Below are 19,399 nucleotides of genomic sequence, written 5' to 3'. Positions count from 1 at the left end.
CACAATAAAGCAGTGTGAGCACAGATATATGCAGCATACTGAGCACAGATATGGAGCGTTTTGCAGGCAGACAACGTATAATACTGGTGGTCACTGGTCAGCAAAACTCTGCACTGTACTCCTTCTATATAATACTGCTGGTCCCCAGTCCCCACAATAAAGCAGTGTGAGCACAGATATATGCAGCACACTGAGCACAGATATGGAGCGTTTTGCAGGCAGACAACGTATACTGGTGGTCACTGGTCAGCAAAACTCTGCACTGTACTCCTCCTATATAATACTGCTTGTCCCCAGTCCCCACAATAAAGCAGTGTGAGCACAGATATATGCAGCACACTGAGCACAGATATGGAGCGTTTTGCAGGCAGACAACGTATAATACTGGTGGTCACTGGTCAGCAAAACTCTGCACTGTACTCCTCCTATATAATACTGCTGGTCCCCAGTCCCCACAATAAAGCAGTGTGAGCACAGATATATGCAGCACACTGAGCACAGATATGGAGCGTTTTGCAGGCAGACAACGTATACTGGTGGTCACTGGTCAGCAAAACTCTGCACTGTACTCCTCCTATATAATACTGCTGGTCCCCAGTCCCCACAATAAAGCAGTGTGAGCACAGATATATGCAGCACACTGAGCACAGATATGGAGCGTTTTGCAGGCAGACAACGTATACTGGTGGTCACTGGTCAGCAAAACTCTGCACTGTACTCCTCCTATATAATACTGCTGGTCCCCAGTCCCCACAATAAAGCAGTGTGAGCACAGATATATGCAGCACACTGAGCACAGATATGGAGCGTTTTTCAGGCAGACAACGTATACTGGTGGTCACTGGTCAGCAAAACTCTGCACTGTACTCCTCCTATATAATACTGCTGGTCCCCAGTCCCCACAATAAAGCAGTGTGAACACAGATATATGCAGCACACTGAGCACAGATATGGAGCGTTTTTCAGGCAGACAACGTATAATACTGGTGGTCACTGGTCAGCAAAACTCTGCACTGTACTCCTCCTATAATACTGCTGGTCCCCAGAATAAAGATATGCAGCCCCCTGAAACAAAGTGAGAGAACGCCAGCCACGTCCTCTCACTATCATTTCCAATGCACGAGTGAAAAATGGCGGCGACGCGCGGCTCCTTATATAGAATCCGAATCTCGCGAGAATCCGACAGCGGGATGATGACGTTCGGGCGCGCTCGGGTTAACCGAGCCATACGGGAGAATCTGAGTATGCCTCGGACCCGTGTAAAATGGGTGAAGTTCGGGGGGGTTCGGTTTCCGAGGAACCGAACCCGCTCATCTCTACTCACAATGTACATTTACTCACTTTGTAAACATGCATTAAAAGATAATTTTGTCCAGAATGCTATGTTATATAATAATACTGATCCAAAATTCTGATCATGCTGTATGTGTTATGCACACCAGTGCCTGCAGGAAAGTACTGGTGTCAGGACTGTTATGCACTCCAGTGCCTGCAGGAATGTACTGGTGTTTGAACTGTTATGCAAAACAAATGGACTCACAGACAGACTAGGGAATATGACATAACGTACACAGAAGGTGGTAGGGTAACAAAATACACACAACGTGAACAGAGAAGCCCAGAGGCTAAGGAACTGGGTATCTCCCTTGTATTAGAACTGCTCAGATGTGAAAAGCAAGATGTTGTGTTTTAATACATAGAAAACCCGAAATGCTGTTGCTAAGGGCAACAGCAAAACCCTAAAGGGTTACCAACGGGTGTGGCAGTAAACTCCTTGGTCAGAGATGGAATGATAGACACAAGGAGATTCTCCACAATCCTAATTCTCACTTGCAGTGCACAGGTTCGGTTTACTGCCACTAAACTGACCCCTGACACCTAGCACAGTGAGACAGGATTAGACAGGCAAGTCTTAGAATACAGCCGCAAACTTGCTAAGTTCACAGAGTAGTAACAGAACCCCAGCAAGCTAAACGACTGACTCCAGTCTTACTGCTAGGTCTGGATTGGCAGAGTGTAATACCAAATCCCCAGGCCTATTTGCAGTAAGCAACAAACAAATACAAAGCTACACAGTACTGGCTAACTTTCAGAAACTGACTAACCAACAAAGATTCAGCAGCATCTGCTTACCCTGAAAAGAGGCCTTATAAAGCAGGTGCTGTCCACGCCCCACTCAGACCTCACAGACTGTGAGCACAAAAACCAGCACCGGATCCCCTGCCATGCACAGAGCCTATAACCACTGCACAGCAAAAGACCCGAACCGGAGTATCAGCTGCGCTCAGGTTACTCCGCTAGCACTTGTCTCCCGGTTGCCATGACGACGTGGCAGCACAGGGCAGGAGACCCTAACAGTACCCCCCCTCTGACGAGGGGTCAAAGAACCCCTACCACCGGGTTTATCGGGGAACTGCGAGAAGAAAGAGCGTATCAGTCTGGGGGCATGAAGATCACAACTGCGCACCCACGACCGCTCCTCCGGGCCATACCCCTTCCAGTGCACCAAAAATGACAGCCGACCCCGAACCACCTTGGAGTCAAGAATCCTTTCAACAACAAACTCCCTCTGGCCACGTATCAGAAGAGGGGAAGGTCTTCCACTGGAAGAAGGATTACTAATCGCCCGTTTTAAAAGGGAACAATGAAATGTTTTATTGATACCCAAAGAACGGGGCAGATCTAACTGAAATGCCACCGGATTGATAACCCTGGTGATCTTATAAGGGCCGATGAACCGGGGGCCTAACTTATGAGATGGCTGTCTCAACTTCAAATTCTTGGTAGACAACCAGACGAAGTCTCCTAATTTGAAGCTGCAGGGTCTTTTCCGCTTATCAAAAACCCTTTTGGTCACTAATGACACAGACACAAGGGCTTTCTTCACTTTCCGCCAAATACCTCTAAGGACCGAAACCACAGAGGAACCACCAGGCGTGGAGTCCAGGGGGTCAAAAGAATTGGCCTTAGGATGATGCCCATACACACAAAGGAAGGGAGAGATCCCTGTAGCAGAGTGAGCCGCGTTGTTATAGGCAAACTCCGCCATGGACAGATGAGCAACCCAGTCAGTCTGACACTTGGAGACATAACACCTGAGGAACTGCTCCAAGGACTGGTTCACCCTTTCAGTCTGCCCATTAGACTGCGGATGGTAGCCCGACGACAAGCTGACAGAAATCTGGAGATCGGAACAAAATGCCCTCCAGAATTTGGCCACAAACTGGGATCCGCGGTCAGAGACCACATCAAGTGGCAACCCGTGGAGACGCACAACATGCAGCATAAATAATTCAGACAGGCGTCTGGCCGATGGCAGCCCAACCAGTGGAACGAAGTGCGCCATCTTCGAAAACCTGTCAACGACAACCCAGATGGCTGTCATCCCCGAGGATTTGGGCAAGTCCACCACAAAATCCATTGAAATGTGGGTCCATGGCTTAGATGGGATAGAGAGTGGATGTAGTGGGCCAACAGGAACCCCTCTAGGAGTCTTATTTCGGGCACAGATGTCACATGCCCGAACCCACTGATCCACATCCTTAGCCACCGAGGGCCACCACACCGCCCTAGATAGCAACTCCCGAGTTCTGGCAATACCCGGGTGACCTGCAGACTTCTTGGCATGGAATTCCAGGAACACTCGCTGTCTTAACCTAGGAGGCACAAACAAAAGACCTACCGGAAGGTCTGGAGGAGCCTGCTCCTGTGCTCTAAGGACTAATGATAAGAGGTCCTGGGTAATGCCCACTTTAATACATGATGGGGAAACAATGGGCAACGGCTCCTCGGTGGTCTCCTGGATTGGAGCAAAACTCCGCGAGAGCGCATCAGCCTTGATGTTTTTTGACCAAGGGCGATATGTTATCAAAAAATTAAAGCGAGCAAAAAACAAAGCCCATCGTGCCTGCCTGGCATTGAGACGCTTCGCTGACTCTAAATATGCCAGATTCTTATGGTCAGTGAGAATTGAGACCACAAACTTAGCCCCCTCAAGCCAGTGTCTCCACTCCTCGAGTGCATCCTTAATAGCCAACAATTCCCGGTTACCCACGTCATAATTCATCTCGGCAGGCGAAAATTTACGGGAAAAGTAAGCACAGGGATGAAGGCGATTATCTGACACTCTCATCTGAGAAAGCACTGCCCCAATACCCATCTCAGAGGCATCCACCTCCACCACAAAAGGACGCTCTGGATCTGGGTGTCGCAGCACCTTGGCCGAAACAAATGCCCTTTTGAGACGGGCAAAAGCCGCTTTAGCCTCACAAGACCAGTGAGCAACATCCGCCCCTTTCTTAGTGAGTGCCACCAAGGGCGCCACTATAGACGAAAATCCAGCGATAAATCGTCTATAAAAATTCGCAAAGCCCAGGAAACGCTGAAGCGCCTTCAAACTAGTGGGCTGCACCCAATCCAGGACTGCCTGTACCTTGGAACCCTCCATTTGGAAACCTTCTGGGGAGATAATATATCCTAGAAATGCGATTTGCTGAACTTCAAATTCGCACTTCTCCAGCTTCGCCCCAAGCCGGTGGTCTCTGAGTTTCTGGAGGACTAAGCGTACATGCTTCCGATGTTCCTCCAGGGAATGGGAGAAGATTAGGATGTCATCTAAGTATACAACTAAGAATCTATCCAAATATTCCCTGAGCACATCATTCATGAAATCCTGGAAGACTGCCGGGGCATTACAGAGCCCAAAAGGCATCACCAAATATTCATAATGCCCCGAGTGGGTATTAAAGGCAGTCTTCCATTCATCCCCCTCTCTTATTCGGATTAGATTGTACGCACCGCGTAGGTCAATCTTAGAAAAAATGGTGGCAGTACGAAGCTGGTCAAACAAGACCGAAATGAGAGGCAGTGGGTATGAGTTTTTAATCGTGATACGGTTCAATTCCCTGAAGTCGATGCAGGGTCGCAACGAACCGTCCTTTTTACCCACGAAGAAGAACCCCAACCCAACTGGAGACTGTGAAGGTCTGATAAATCCCTTAGCCAAGTTCTCCTGAATGTACTCTGCCATAGCCTGAGTCTCAGGACGTGACAGGGAGTACAACCTGCTCTTGGGAAGCTTAGCATTTGGCAACAAATCAATGGCACAGTCATAGGAGCGATGGGGAGGTAGTACCTCTGCAACTTTTTTGGAGAACACGTCCGCAAAATCTGCATAACACCCTGGCAATCCTGGCAAACTTAGCTGCGAGAACCTGACTGGAAGGCTCAAGCAACTCCTGAAACAATCAGTACTCCAACTAAGAATCTCTCCAGAGACCCAGTCAAATTGAGGATTGTGGGCCCTTAACCAGGGTAACCCCAACACCAATGGGGCAAAAGTACAGACAGTCACATAAAAGGACAATTTTTCAGAGTGTGTGGCTCCAATAAACAAAGAAATCTGGCTAGTGCAAGAGGTAATTTTACCTTGGGATAATGGTTCCCCGTTTAACCCACAAATCTCAATTTCCGATGCCAAGGGTACTAAGGGAACAGAGTGTTTCAGGGCGAATTGGCGGTCCATAAAAACCCCGTCGGCCCCACTGTCCACAAAGGCCTCAGTCTTGACAGTTTGACCGAGGATCTTCAAAGTCACCGGAATGATAAAAGTCTTCTTGGGAAATTCTGACTTCTGGCCTGACAGGATATTTCCCATCACCCTCAGGCCCTGAAGTTTTCCGGCTTTTCTGGGCATGATACTACCACATGACCTTTATTCCCACAGTACAAACACAACCCCTGCTGTCTCCTCCGCATCTTCTCACGCGAGGAGAGGCAGGTAGCCCCAATCTGCATAGGCTCCTCGGAAAATTCCTCAGAGTCTGAGGTTCCCTTGGGAAGGAAGGAAATCTCAGTCTCCCTTTCAAGCCTACGCTCTCTCAGCCGTCTATCCACCCGGATGGATAACTGCATGAGCTGATCCAAGCTATCAGGCAAGGGATGTTGTACCAGTTGGTCCTTTATCTGGTTAGAAAGACCTCTTCGGTACTGGTGGCTCAGGGCTGGGTCATTCCACTGGGTATCATGGGCCAACCTCCGAAACTCCGTACAGTAAACCTCAACTGGCCTTCGCCCTTGCTTAAGGATCGAAATCTGAGCCTCGGCTGAGGCCGTCTTGTCAGGGTCATCATACAACATGCCCAGTGCCGTAAAAAAAGCATCAACACTTTTAAGCGACGGACAGTCAGGCTGCAACCCATATGCCCAGACCTGTGGGTCTCCTTGTAGCAAGGAAATCACTATGCCCACCCGCTGAATCTCCGACCCAGAAGACTGAGGCCTAAGCCGGAAGTATAGCTTGCAGCTCTCCTTGAAACAAAAGAACTGCGAGCGATCTCCAGAAAAACGATCCGGGAGATTTACTTTCGGCTCCTTAACCCCTGCAGGTGCTGCTGCTGCGGGAGCTCCGCCAGCAGCCTGGGAGGTGTGCATTTTAATGGACAAATCATTACATTTTTGAGTCAGGACCTGCACCTGATCAACCACCTGTTGCAACGTATTTTGAGGGGTATGCTCCATATTCCCACAAAATTTCAACAGGAGTATTGGGCTGCTGAATATGTTATGCACACCAGTGCCTGCAGGAAAGTACTGGTGTCAGGACTGTTATGCACTCCAGTGCCTGCAGGAATGTACTGGTGTTTGAACTGTTATGCAAAACAAATGGACTCACAGACAGACTAGGGAATATGACATAACGTACACAGAAGGTGGTAGGGTAACAAAATACACACAACGTGAACAGAGAAGCCCAGAGGCTAAGGAACTGGGTATCTCCCTTGTATTAGAACTGCTCAGATGTGAAAAGCAAGATGTTGTGTTTTAATACATAGAAAACCCGAAATGCTGTTGCTAAGGGCAACAGCAAAACCCTAAAGGGTTACCAACGGGTGTGGCAGTAAACTCCTTGGTCAGAGATGGAATGATAGACACAAGGAGATTCTCCACAATCCTAATTCTCACTTGCAGTGCACAGGTTCGGTTTACTGCCACTAAACTGACCCCTGACACCTAGCACAGTGAGACAGGATTAGACAGGCAAGTCTTAGAATACAGCCGCAAACTTGCTAAGTTCACAGAGTAGTAACAGAACCCCAGCAAGCTAAACGACTGACTCCAGTCTTACTGCTAGGTCTGGATTGGCAGAGTGTAATACCAAATCCCCAGGCCTATTTGCAGTAAGCAACAAACAAATACAAAGCTACACAGTACTGGCTAACTTTCAGAAACTGACTAACCAACAAAGATTCAGCAGCATCTGCTTACCCTGAAAAGAGGCCTTATAAAGCAGGTGCTGTCCACGCCCCACTCAGACCTCACAGACTGTGAGCACAAAAACCAGCACCGGATCCCCTGCCATGCACAGAGCCTATAACCACTGCACAGCAAAAGACCCGAACCGGAGTATCAGCTGCGCTCAGGTTACTCCGCTAGCACTTGTCTCCCGGTTGCCATGGCGACGTGGCAGCACAGGGCAGGAGACCCTAACAGTATGCTGCTGTGCTAAAGCACATACGTTATCTGATCTTCGTCATCAAATGATAGACCATGTCCCACAGTCATTGAGAGGAGGTGACAGGGTTCTGGCACTACATAGGTTGGAAGCCAAGTGGATCGTCAGGCTAAATACACTGCACCCTGCAGGTCTAAATGAAAAAATCAATTGGAACTATTTAGAATATAAATGAGTAACTGTATTGGGTTTCTGCTGGGGCATACTATAGTGGCTCGATGTTATAGGAATTTCTGTTGTATTCTGCCAGGTTCAACACAGATGTTACTATTGTTTGAATACTCATAGTGTTCCTCTGAATATAGCTAAAATGATTTAGGTCTCCCCCTCTCTCAAGTCAGCTTCTAACATTCACCATGTTTACCAGGGTGTGAGATGAATTTTGGATATATAGGGATCATGCTGTACATGTTGCAGCACATGCCTGTTACCAGTCTCGTTTACACAGTATTTTGTAGTATATCGTATGTTCATCTCCACTGTTTGTATATGTCACTGTTCAAAATATGTTTTTTGTATTAGATATGTGGCTTCCCCTGTCAGACCAACCAGCCAGGGACAGCGTCAGTAACTCCGCACATCAGGTTTCCATGGCTACCGCCGCCTCCCGATGACGTCATCTCTCAGGCGCCTCGGCCTGACCGGAAGATCCACGCTGCTCCTGGATCGAGTGTGCTGGCATGGGGACGCTATATAGGTAAGTTTGATGTTGTATGTCTGTTGTTGTTGTCTTTTTGTAAGCACTAGCATCACCTGAGGAAGGGACTGTCTGTGTCCCGAAATGCTGCATTGTTGATTATGCCTGTGCTTTGAAGTATGTACACTGCATCGCAGATTTCTGTGGTTGTGCTCACCCAGATTATGCATTGATGCAGGCTGTTGATTACTTTGGATATTAAATTCAAGCATTCATTTAAAGTCCTGGAGTGCTGTGTCCTGTTCTGAACACTCACCTGTTCTGACTCCACCATATATATATATATATATATATATATATATATATTTATTGTTTTATTCTGTTATGAATTGCAATCATATCCTACCTCAGGTTAACAGATTTAGTATGGGGGAGTCATCCACCCCTCCCTTATTTAAGAATTTAAGAACTTAAGTGGGTTATCTAGAAATACCCCTCATGCTGGGGATTATACCCACCTTTCAGCTGGTCGCCTAGTAACGCTCTTTATGCTGTGGACTAGCTTGGGGCGGGGTAATTCATTCATACAACAAATGGTTGCCAAATAGGCTCAATGCTGAGTCATACACCTGCACTAGAGACCGGACCCACAGCGGTGATGTCATGCACGAGTTATCACGGTTCTGTGAGCAGCGCTGGCATCCCGGCTCTGTTATCGCAAGACTTGGACACGGAGCCAATAACCCGGCTGCCACGTCATACTTCAGCTTCTGAATAAAAACCAATGGACACCTGGGTTCCCGCCCACATGTGTGTTACTATTGGTCTATCCCTTAATTTACAGTATTTTAGTTTGCTTAGGGAGTGATTCTCCTATATGCTGCTCCTCCTATTGGTTGAAACGTAACAAATGAGGTATCTCTCTGCTTAATAAATGCATTAGGCTTACCCAGAAATGCACTGACTGTGACCAAGCCCACAGGGTGAAACACGTGTAGGAAGTTAGGTACTCTGGCTGTGCGCTCACCAGGTCCCAACCTCATATTTGGCAGCAGCCCCATCTGCAGTATTACATATATATAAAGGTAACAATTCTCTTCTCCTTTTTTCACTATATCACCAAGGGGCTAGTGAGGTTCTCCTCACCTGGTATCATTGTGCCCTACCTCCATTTAGGGGTATATAGCTAGTGTCTCCTAGTACACCATATTTGCAATCATATGTGGAATCACTGCCATTTGGCACACGCCCATTGAGTGCAATTAATGTCTAGGAACAGAGACCATTTCATTTACACCTCCTATCTACAGAGGTTAGAAATGCTGCAGAATAATTGATATACTTATATTATAATTTTCATAAGATCATATAAAGGGGAAAAAGAAGCTGCTAAAGTGTGTGTATATATACACTTGTTCACACACTAATATATTATTATTATTACTACATTATCACCCTAAACCAGGGTCACACAAAATATTTTGTGATATATTAGAGTCCCACACAGTATTATGCTTCTATCTATCCTAGCTTTCTGTACTCTCATCAGCCCTACTTCTCGGGGCTAACAGCAGATGCAGGAGATACTTCACAATCACGTGCATTGGTTTAACAGACTCTCATTGGCCATTCTCTGCTGACGAGCACATGGTCAAAAGCAGATCCCTATTCCAACCCAAATGCATGTGCTGTTCTGCACTATTACTATCCCTTTGGCAGTGATTCCTTTCTAAAGTATCCAGACAATCCATTACACAATTTTTTAAGAAACTGCTGTTTATATGTCACAGTCTGTGTTCAACTGTTTATGACTTCATGATTTTGGATGTTGACAGTCATAGGGGTGTACAATAATTGACACCTCTATTCTTTTTTTATGGATCCTTTGCACACTGTTGTCAGTTTGTTCTATTGTCTATGATTCCATGATTTTGACGTTGACAGTTTCAGGGGTATAGAATAACTTCTGTTTCTGTGAATCTTCCACCCACCCCTGTCAGCCTGTGTTCAATCGCTGCCATTTTGGATCAACATATTTGTTTATTTTTGGGATTTGTAATTGACTACTGGGTAGTAATATGGTGCTAAGAGACAATTGTACAGTATATATTACAAAAAACATTTCTGCTATATCGTACCTAGGAGCTCTATAATTGAACTTAGAAATTCTGTAATATCGTCAGGATTCTTTTCCGCCACTGGGAACTATCCCACAGGTCTAAATGCTTATTAATTGCGTTTTTATGTATATTTGTCATGAATCATGGTTTTTATGAAAGGATTTAATAAAAGCAAAATTTTATATGTATTTAAGAGTGCCCCCAAACAAAAGAGTCTTCTTTCCCTTCTTTTCTTTCTAAGATTAGGAGTGTCTCTTTTCCAGAAATCTAAGTATGGTATGCTGGGACTTCTAAAGACATTTGTTTTCTTAGTCCCACTGCTGCTGTGATGCCCGCTGTCGCCAATGCCCGCTACCACTCCTGATGCCTGCTACTGCCCTCGAATTGTGCCTGCTCATCAAACTTGTGCTAAGCAGACTAACATATTAAATATTTTTATAAAATATAAATAAATCTCAGTGTGTGGGACTGAGGAGGGAGGGAGTGTGAGAACATGAATATAATTTTGTTGTCCAGGGTTTCCTTTAACTTCATAGTGCCATGGGTGTGGCGTTATTAAGTTAATTGAAGACCTGGACAACTAAATAGCCACTGTCAGTGCCTGTGTAAAACTAAGCACTTACATGGCGCTCCCTGACAGCCCTGGCTGACACTGCACTGCCTCTCCCTGTACAGCACTGACAGTGATGGCCATATACAGTCACTGTCAGTGCTGAATCTGATGCCCAATCACATCTGCCTTCAGTGACAGGGACATGCTTTCATATGGGCTGAAAGCACGTCCCTCTCCCGGGAGCACTTACACTAGTGCCGCTTACTGTCAGGGGCGTTTTAAGAGAGGAGGGGACCCGCGTGCAGCCTCCATCGTGGGCCTCCACCTCTCAGGCAGCAATAGACTCTGGCATAATGATTTGTACCTGCACAGCAGTGACACCATCGCGGGACTCTGGAGGGGTAAGTATAATGTATGGATGCAGTGTGTGTGGTGTGGGACCCCCTGAACGCCAATGCTTACTATGCTTTTTTAATGGGCTTTTACTGCCCCCTCTCGGGGCATCTGAAATAAACGATTACAATAATATAAAGAAGATACTTATGACACAGAATATGCTCTTCCTACTGTAAATCTCACTGCAGCCTTGGGGTGGGACAGCGGGACAGTCCCCAAAAACGTCACTGCCCCGTGATAATCGGGACAGTTGGGAGATGTGTAGTAACCAGTGCGAAAACAATCATTTCTTTTTTGTTTAGAAAATGAAAGGGGACTATTTTTTAGGTCTTGGAATTAATATCTCCTTCAGTTTTCATAAATATTCCACATACATTTGAAACAATAATTAATATACAGTATAGGACTGGGGAAAATGGTAATTTACATTGCCAACTGATATAATTTTATTATGGAATTTAATGTCACACTTGGCAGGCTTGTGATATATAGTAGCAGCAGCCCAAAGGAGAGCTGAAAATTGAAAGGTGGAATTAAGAGTGCACTATCCCTTTTTGCATTTGATCAAAAGATCTGAGGAAATCTTATTAATAGTAGCACAAGGTTACAGGATTGACTTTGCGCTGAGTTCCCAGCGAGCACTGAAATCTAGATTTGCTATCATGTGACAGTATTAATGTTACACAGTGACCTGTTATCCCAGGGTGCCTTCTAAATAGCATACCTGCTATGATCAATTATTGCAGAAGCCAGAGGATAGATTATATCTGTAGGCATCCTGATTTTGCCAAATCTACAGTGAAACATAATTTTCAGCTAAGTAAATGAAAATTAACATAAATCCCATCCCATAGTACAGAAAAAGAAATATGATGCCATATCTGTATTCAAGCCCAATAAAATGTCAGGGGAATTAATAGACAGCTAGTGTAATAATAGGACCAAAAGAGGATAATGGAAGAGAAGACCAATAATGCTAATTATGTTAATGCATAATGTACATCACATTAAAATATTCAGTCAGACTTCTCATTTGCAATCACCTTTGCAATTTACAATATGCATATCCATTTACAATAACCATTTACATCCGATCAGACAGCCTACCCTTTAGTCTATAATCACACTTTAATTTCCAAAGTATCAGTCATATACACTTAATTTACAGCGTTAAGAGACTTCCTCAGATTAACTACCTATTTACTTTTTACCATACAGTATACTTTATAGACTTTTTCATGCATAACTATAAAGGGGTTCTTATATATGAGATGGATGCAAGATAAGTGAATCAGATGAATAAAAAAAGTTCTAATTGGAAAATATTTGAACGGTCCAGTTCATGCTACCATTGGTTCCTAGGTGCGCTGAGATGGGGGGTTGGGTAGTGGGTATTACTTGCCTAGGCCAGTTGGAGATGTCTGGATGAACCACTATGCCCTCTGACCATTACCGCCGAGTCTGTATAGCAGTGCAGCCGAGCGGCACTTCAGGCACTGAGAGAGAGGAGCTTATGTCTGCTCAGTGGCAGCAGTGTCTTCTCTCTCAGTGCCCAATGGTCCCCTCCTCCCCCCCTTGGAACCATACCAGTGTCAATAGTCCACTGTTTTCTTTTGTTAACATTTTTGGGTGAGGGGGCGTGCCTTCCTGATTTGGCAACGTCACCCCAGCTCTTGACAGCCCTGCTGATGCCTTATAAGCAACAAAACATAGTAGTCTGCAATCACAGACTACCAGCATAAGATTCTCAGTTCTGTCTTTTCGTTGACGTTGATGTAACTTGCATGAGTCAGAAATGATGCAGGCAAAGGAGTAGTCAAATGAACATAATGGATTTATAAACTTTGTTTCTTAGAGATGGTACTTCTACATGAAGAATGTGTCAATAATGTATAAGCACATTTGACTGAATTTTTTACATGTTAAGCCAAACACACTTTTTGTAACTTGCTACATTCAAACATCATAGACCAGAATTCTAATAGATGCTGCTCAAACAGACAGGAACATCTGGAATATATTTGCTGACATCGGCATCCCGAGCCGGCAGGGCTGATTGAAAAGTAATGAGGCCGTAAAAAAGTAAGGGCTGATTGAAAAGTAATGCTTTTCTGTCCCATAGGTAAGACGCGGCAACACTTTTGCTGGTTATTGAGAAGCTCATACATGAATGTGTCTGAACTTGCGGTTTGACTGCCGTAGTCTTATTTGTTTGGTCACAGCAAGTGGAAGATATTCGTATATGTTTTGTCATGGCGGATAAGGAAGATGTTTCTGTGAGATTACGTCAGAGATGTACGATTGATTTTTGTGTTAAACTTGGAAAAATGTAAATGAAACTAAAGGAATGCTTCAGCAAGCATACGGGGGAGAAACAGTTAGCCATGCTGCAGTATGTTGGTGGTGACAGCACTTCAAAGAGGGTAATACACAAGTGACTGATGAAGTGCATTCTGGGAGACCATCTACCTTGGTTACAGATGTCAACATTGCCAAAGCTGCGGAGATGTTGAAAAATGACAGGTTAACTTAATGCGAACCTTCAGCTTCACTTGGCAAAAAGGGTTCACCATTTTGTGACAAAGGAACTGAAAATGCATTGCTTGTGTGCCAGGTAGGTAATTGAAAATCTTGCAGAAGAGCAGATGTGATGACGAGTTGAATTGTGCAAGAACACCGCTTGACTGTCGGAGAGGATACCCAATTTCCTGACATTAATTGTGACGTGTGATGAATCTTGGATTCGTCATTATGATCTGGAATCCAAACAACAGTCCAAAGTATGGAAACATTTGCCTCTGCCCAAAAAATTCTGCGTTATTCTCGTCATTTGAAAAGCCACACTTGTATACCTGTGTAAAAAGTAGCATTATATCTGTGAATAATGTAGCATTCACGGTTTTCTTCTAATTTTCCCCAAACAAGTTCTGTCGTGCTTTGCATACAGACTCAGACATGCATACAGATATACAGTCAAAATTAGAAAATCTGTAAATGCTACTTTTATACAGATATACAATACAAGTGTAGCTTATAAAATTACGTGATTCTTCTCTTTTTGAGACTGAGTTTACTGTGCTTCTTCCCAGGCCTCCCCATTGCTAAAATATACAGCCTATCCCACCCCCTGTGAGACTTGTGATTTCACAGACTGGGAGTACTGCTTAGCAAAACACAGCAGGGCTGGCACATTACTGTATGTAAATGAATGGTTCAAGCAGTCATTTACTAAGGAGTACACCCAGTCCATGAAATCACAAGTAGAGATGAGCGGGTTCGGTTCCTCGGAATCCGAACCCGCCCGAACTTCAGGTTTTTTTACACGGGGCTGAGCGACTCGGATCTTCCCGCCTTGCTCGGTTAACCCGAGCGCGCCCGAACGTCATCATCCCGCTGTCGGATTCTCGCGAGACTCGGATTCTATATAAGGAGCCTCGCGTTGCCGCCATTTTCACACGTGCATTGAGATTGATAGGGAGAGGACGTGGCTGGCGTCCTCTCCGTTTAGAGTGACTAGAGTACTAGAGAGAGACACAAATTTTGGGGAGCATATAGGAGGAGTACTACTTGCTGCTGATAGTGTGACCAGTGACCAGTGCCACCAGTTTAATTAATCCGTTCTCTGCCTGAAAAAAAACGATACACAGTGTGACACAGTCACACATACCATATCTGTGCTCAGCCCAGTGTGCTGCATCATATACTGTATATCATTATCTGACTGCTGAGTGCTCACTGCTCACACAGCTTAATTGTGGGGGAGACTGGGGAGCAGTTATAGCAGGAGTACATTTAAGTACAGTGCACACTTTTGCTGCCAGAGTGCCACTGCCAGTGTGACTGACCAGTGACCACTGACCACCAGTATTGTGATTGTCTGCTGACCACCAGTATATTGTGATTGTCTGCCTGAAAAAGTTAAACACTCGTCGTGTGGTGTTTTTATAAACGCATTCTGCAGACAGTGTCCAGCAGGTCCGTCATTACATAATATATACCTGTCCGGCTGCAGTACTAGTGTGATATATATATATTTTAATTTTATCTCATTATCATCCAGTCTATATTAGCAGCAGACACAGTACGGTAGTCCACGGCTGTAGCTACCTCTGTGTCGGCAGTCGCTCGTCCATCCATAATTGTATACCACCTACCCGTGGTTTTTTTTTTTTTCTATCTTCTTGATACTAGTAGCTTACTTTAGGAGTCTGCAGTGCTGAGTCTGACAGACAGTGTCCAGCAGGTCCGTCATTACATAATATATACCTGTCCGGCTGCAGTACTAGTGTGATATATATATATATTTTAATTTTATCTCATTATCATCCAGTCTATATTAGCAGCAGACACAGTACGGTAGTCCACGGCTGTAGCTACCTCTGTGTCGGCAGTCGCTCGTCCATCCATAATTGTATACCACCTACCCGTGTTTTTTTTTTTTCTATCTGCTTGATACTAGTAGCTTACTTTAGGAGTCTGCAGTGCTGACAGACAGTGTCCAGCAGGTCCGTCATTACATAATATATACCTGTCCAGCTGCAGTACTAGTGTTATATATATATATATTTTAATTTTATCTCATTATCATCCAGTCTATATTAGCAGCAGACACAGTACGGTAGTCCACGGCTGTAGCTACCTCTGTGTCGGCAGTCGCTCGTCCATCCATAAGTATACTAGTATCCATCCATCTCCATTGTTTACCTGAGGTGCCTTTTAGTTGTGCCTATTAAAATATGGAGAACAAAAATGTTGAGGTTCCAAAAATAGGGAAAGATCAAGATCGACTTCCACCTCGTGCTGAAGCTGCTGCCACTAGTCATGGCCGAGACGATGAAATGCCAGCAACGTTGTCTGCCAAGGCCGATGCCCAATGTCATAGTACAGAGCATGTAAAATCCAAAACACTAAATATCAGTAAAAAAAGGACTCAAAAATCTAAAATAAAATTGTCGGAGGAGAAGCGTAAACTTGCCAATATGCCATTTACCACACGGAGTGGCAAGGAACGGCTGAGGCCCTGGCCTATGTTCATGGCTAGTGGTTCAGCTTCACATGAGGATGGAAGCACTCAGCCTCTCGCTAGAAAAATGAAAAGACTCAAGCTGGCAAAAGCACAGCAAAGAACTGTGCGTTCTTCGAAATCACAAATCCACAAGGAGAGTCCAATTGTGTCGTTTGCGATGCCTGACCTTCCCAACACTGGACGTGAAGAGCATGCGCCTTCCACCATTTGCACGCCCCCTGCAAGTGCTGGAAGGAGCACCCGCAGTCCAGTTCCTGATAGTCAGATTGAAGATGTCAGTGTTGAAGTACACCAGGATGAGGAGGATAAGGGTGTTGCTGGCGCTGGGGAGGAAATTGACAAGGAGGATTCTGAAGGTGAGGTGGTTTGTTTAAGTCAGGCACCCGGGGAGACACCAGTTGTCCGTGGGAGGAATATGGCCATTGACATGCCTGGTGAAAATACCAAAAAAATCAGCTCTTCGGTGTGGAAGTATTTCAACAGAAATGCAGACAACATTTGTCAAGCCGTGTGTTGCCTTTGTCAAGCTGTAATAAGTAGGGGTAAGGACGTTAACCACCTCGGAACATCCTCCCTTATACGTCACCTGCAGCGCATTCATAATAAGTCAGTGACAAGTTCAAAAACTTTGGGCGACAGCGGAAGCAGTCCACTGACCAGTAAATCCCTTCCTCTTGTAACCAAGCTCACGCAAACCACCCCACCAACTCCCTCAGTGTCAATTTCCTCCTTCCCCAGGAATGCCAATAGTCCTGCAGGCCATGTCACTGGCAATTCTGACGAGTCCTCTCCTGCCTGGGATTCCTCCGATGCATCCTTGCGTGTAACGCCTACTGCTGCTGGCGCTGCTGTTGTTGCTGCTGGGAGTCGATGGTCATCCCAGAGGGGAAGTCGGAAGACCACTTGTACTACTTCCAGTAAGCAATTGACTGTCCAACAGTCCTTTGCGAGGAAGATGAAATATCACAGCAGTCATCCTGTTGCAAAGCGGATAACTGAGGCCTTGACAGCTATGTTGGTGTTAGACGTGCATCCGATATCCGCCGTTAGTTCACAGGGAACTAGACAATTTCTTGAGGTAGTGTGCCCCCGTTACCAAATACCATCTAGGTTCCACTTCTCTAGGCAGGCGATACCGAGAATGTACACGGACGTCAGAAAAAGACTCACCAGTGTCCTAAAATATGCAGTTGTACCCAATGTCCACTTAACCACGGACATGTGGACAAGTGGAGCAGGGCAGGGTCAGGACTATATGACTGTGACAGCCCACTGGGTAGATGTATGGACTCCCGCCGCAAGAACAGCAGCGGCGGCACCAGTTGCAGCATCTCGCAAACGCCAACTCTTTCCTAGGCAGGCTACGCTTTGTATCACCGGTTTCCAGAATACGCACACAGCTGAAAACCTCTTACGGCAACTGAGGAAGATCATCGCGGAATGGCTTACCCCAATTGGACTCTCCTGTGGATTTGTGGCATCGGACAACGCCAGCAATATTGTGTGTGCATTAAATATGGCCAAATTCCAGCACGTCCCATGTTTTGCACATACCTTGAATTTGGTGGTGCAGAATTTTTTAAAAAACGAGAGGGGCGTGCAAGAGATGCTGTCGGTGGCCAGAAGAATTGCGGGACACTTTCGGCGTACAGGCACCACGTACAGAAGACTGGAGCACCACCAAAAACGCCTGAACCTGCCCTGCCATCATCTGAAGCAAGAAGTGGTAACGAGGTGGAATTCAACCCTATATATGCTTCAGAGGTTGGAGGAGCAGCAAAAGGCCATTCAAGCCTATACAATTGAGCACGATATAGGAGGTGGAATGCACCTGTCTCAAGCGCAGTGGAGAATGATTTCAACGTTGTGCAAGGTTCTGCTGCCCTTTGAACTTGCCACACGTGAAGTCAGTTCAGACACTGCCAGCCTGAGTCAGGTCATTCCCCGCATCAGGCTTTTGCAGAAGAAGCTGGAGACATTGAAGGAGGAGCTAACACGGAGCGATTCCGCTAGGCATGTGGGACTTGTGGATGGAGCCCTTAATTCGCTTAACAAGGATTCACGGGTGGTCAATCTGTTGAAATCAGATCACTACATTTTGGCCACCGTGCTCGATCCTAGATTTAAAACCTACCTTGGATCTCTCTTTCCGGCAGACACAAGTCTGCTGGGGTTCAAAGACCTGCTGGTGAGAAAATTATCAAGTCAAGCGGAACGCGACCTGTCAACATCTCCTCCTTCACATTCTCCCGCAACTGGGGGTGCGAGGAAAAGGCTCAGAATTCCGAGCCCACCCGCTGGCGGTGATGCAGGGCAGTCTGGAGCGACTGCTGATGCTGACATCTGGTCCGGACTGAAGGACCTGCCAACGATTACGGACATGTCGTCTACTGTCACTGCATATGATTCTCTCCCCATTGAAAGAATGGTGGAGGATTATATGAGTGACCGCATCCAAGTAGGCACGTCAGACAGTCCGTACTTATACTGGCAGGAAAAAGAGGCAATTTGGAGGCCCTTGCACAAACTGGCTTTATTCTACCTAAGTTGCCCTCCCACAAGTGTGTACTCCGAAAGAGTGTTTAGTGCCGCCGCTCACCTTGTCAGCAATCGGCGTACGAGGTTACTTCCAGAAAATGTGGAGAAGATGATGTTCATTAAAATGAATTATAATCAATTCCTCCGTGGAGACATTGACCAGCAGCAATTGCCTCCACAAAGTACACAGGGAGCTGAGATGGTGGATTCCAGTAGGGACGAATTGATAATCTGTGAGGAGGGGGATGTACACGGTGATATATCGGAGGATGATGATGAGGTGGACATCTTGCCTCTGTAGAGCCAGTTTGTGCAAGGAGAGATTAATTGCTTCTTTTTTGGTGGGGGTCCAAACCAACCCGTCATTTCAGTCACAGTCGTGTGGCAGACCCTGTCACTGAAATGATGGGTTGGTTAAAGTGTGCATGTCCTGTTTATACAACATAAGGGTGGGTGGGAGGGCCCAAGGACAATTCCATCTTGCACCTCTTTTTTCTTTAATTTTTCTTTGCATCATGTGCTGTTTGGGGAGTGTTTTTTGGAAGGGCCATCCTGCGTGACACTGCAGTGCCACTCCTAGATGGGCCAGGTGTTTGTGTCGGCCACTAGGGTCGCT

This window comes from Pseudophryne corroboree, chromosome 1 (assembly GCF_028390025.1).
Source record: "Pseudophryne corroboree isolate aPseCor3 chromosome 1, aPseCor3.hap2, whole genome shotgun sequence".
Taxonomy (NCBI): Eukaryota; Metazoa; Chordata; class Amphibia; order Anura; family Myobatrachidae; genus Pseudophryne; species Pseudophryne corroboree.
Note: the sequence above shows the minus strand (reverse complement) of the source record.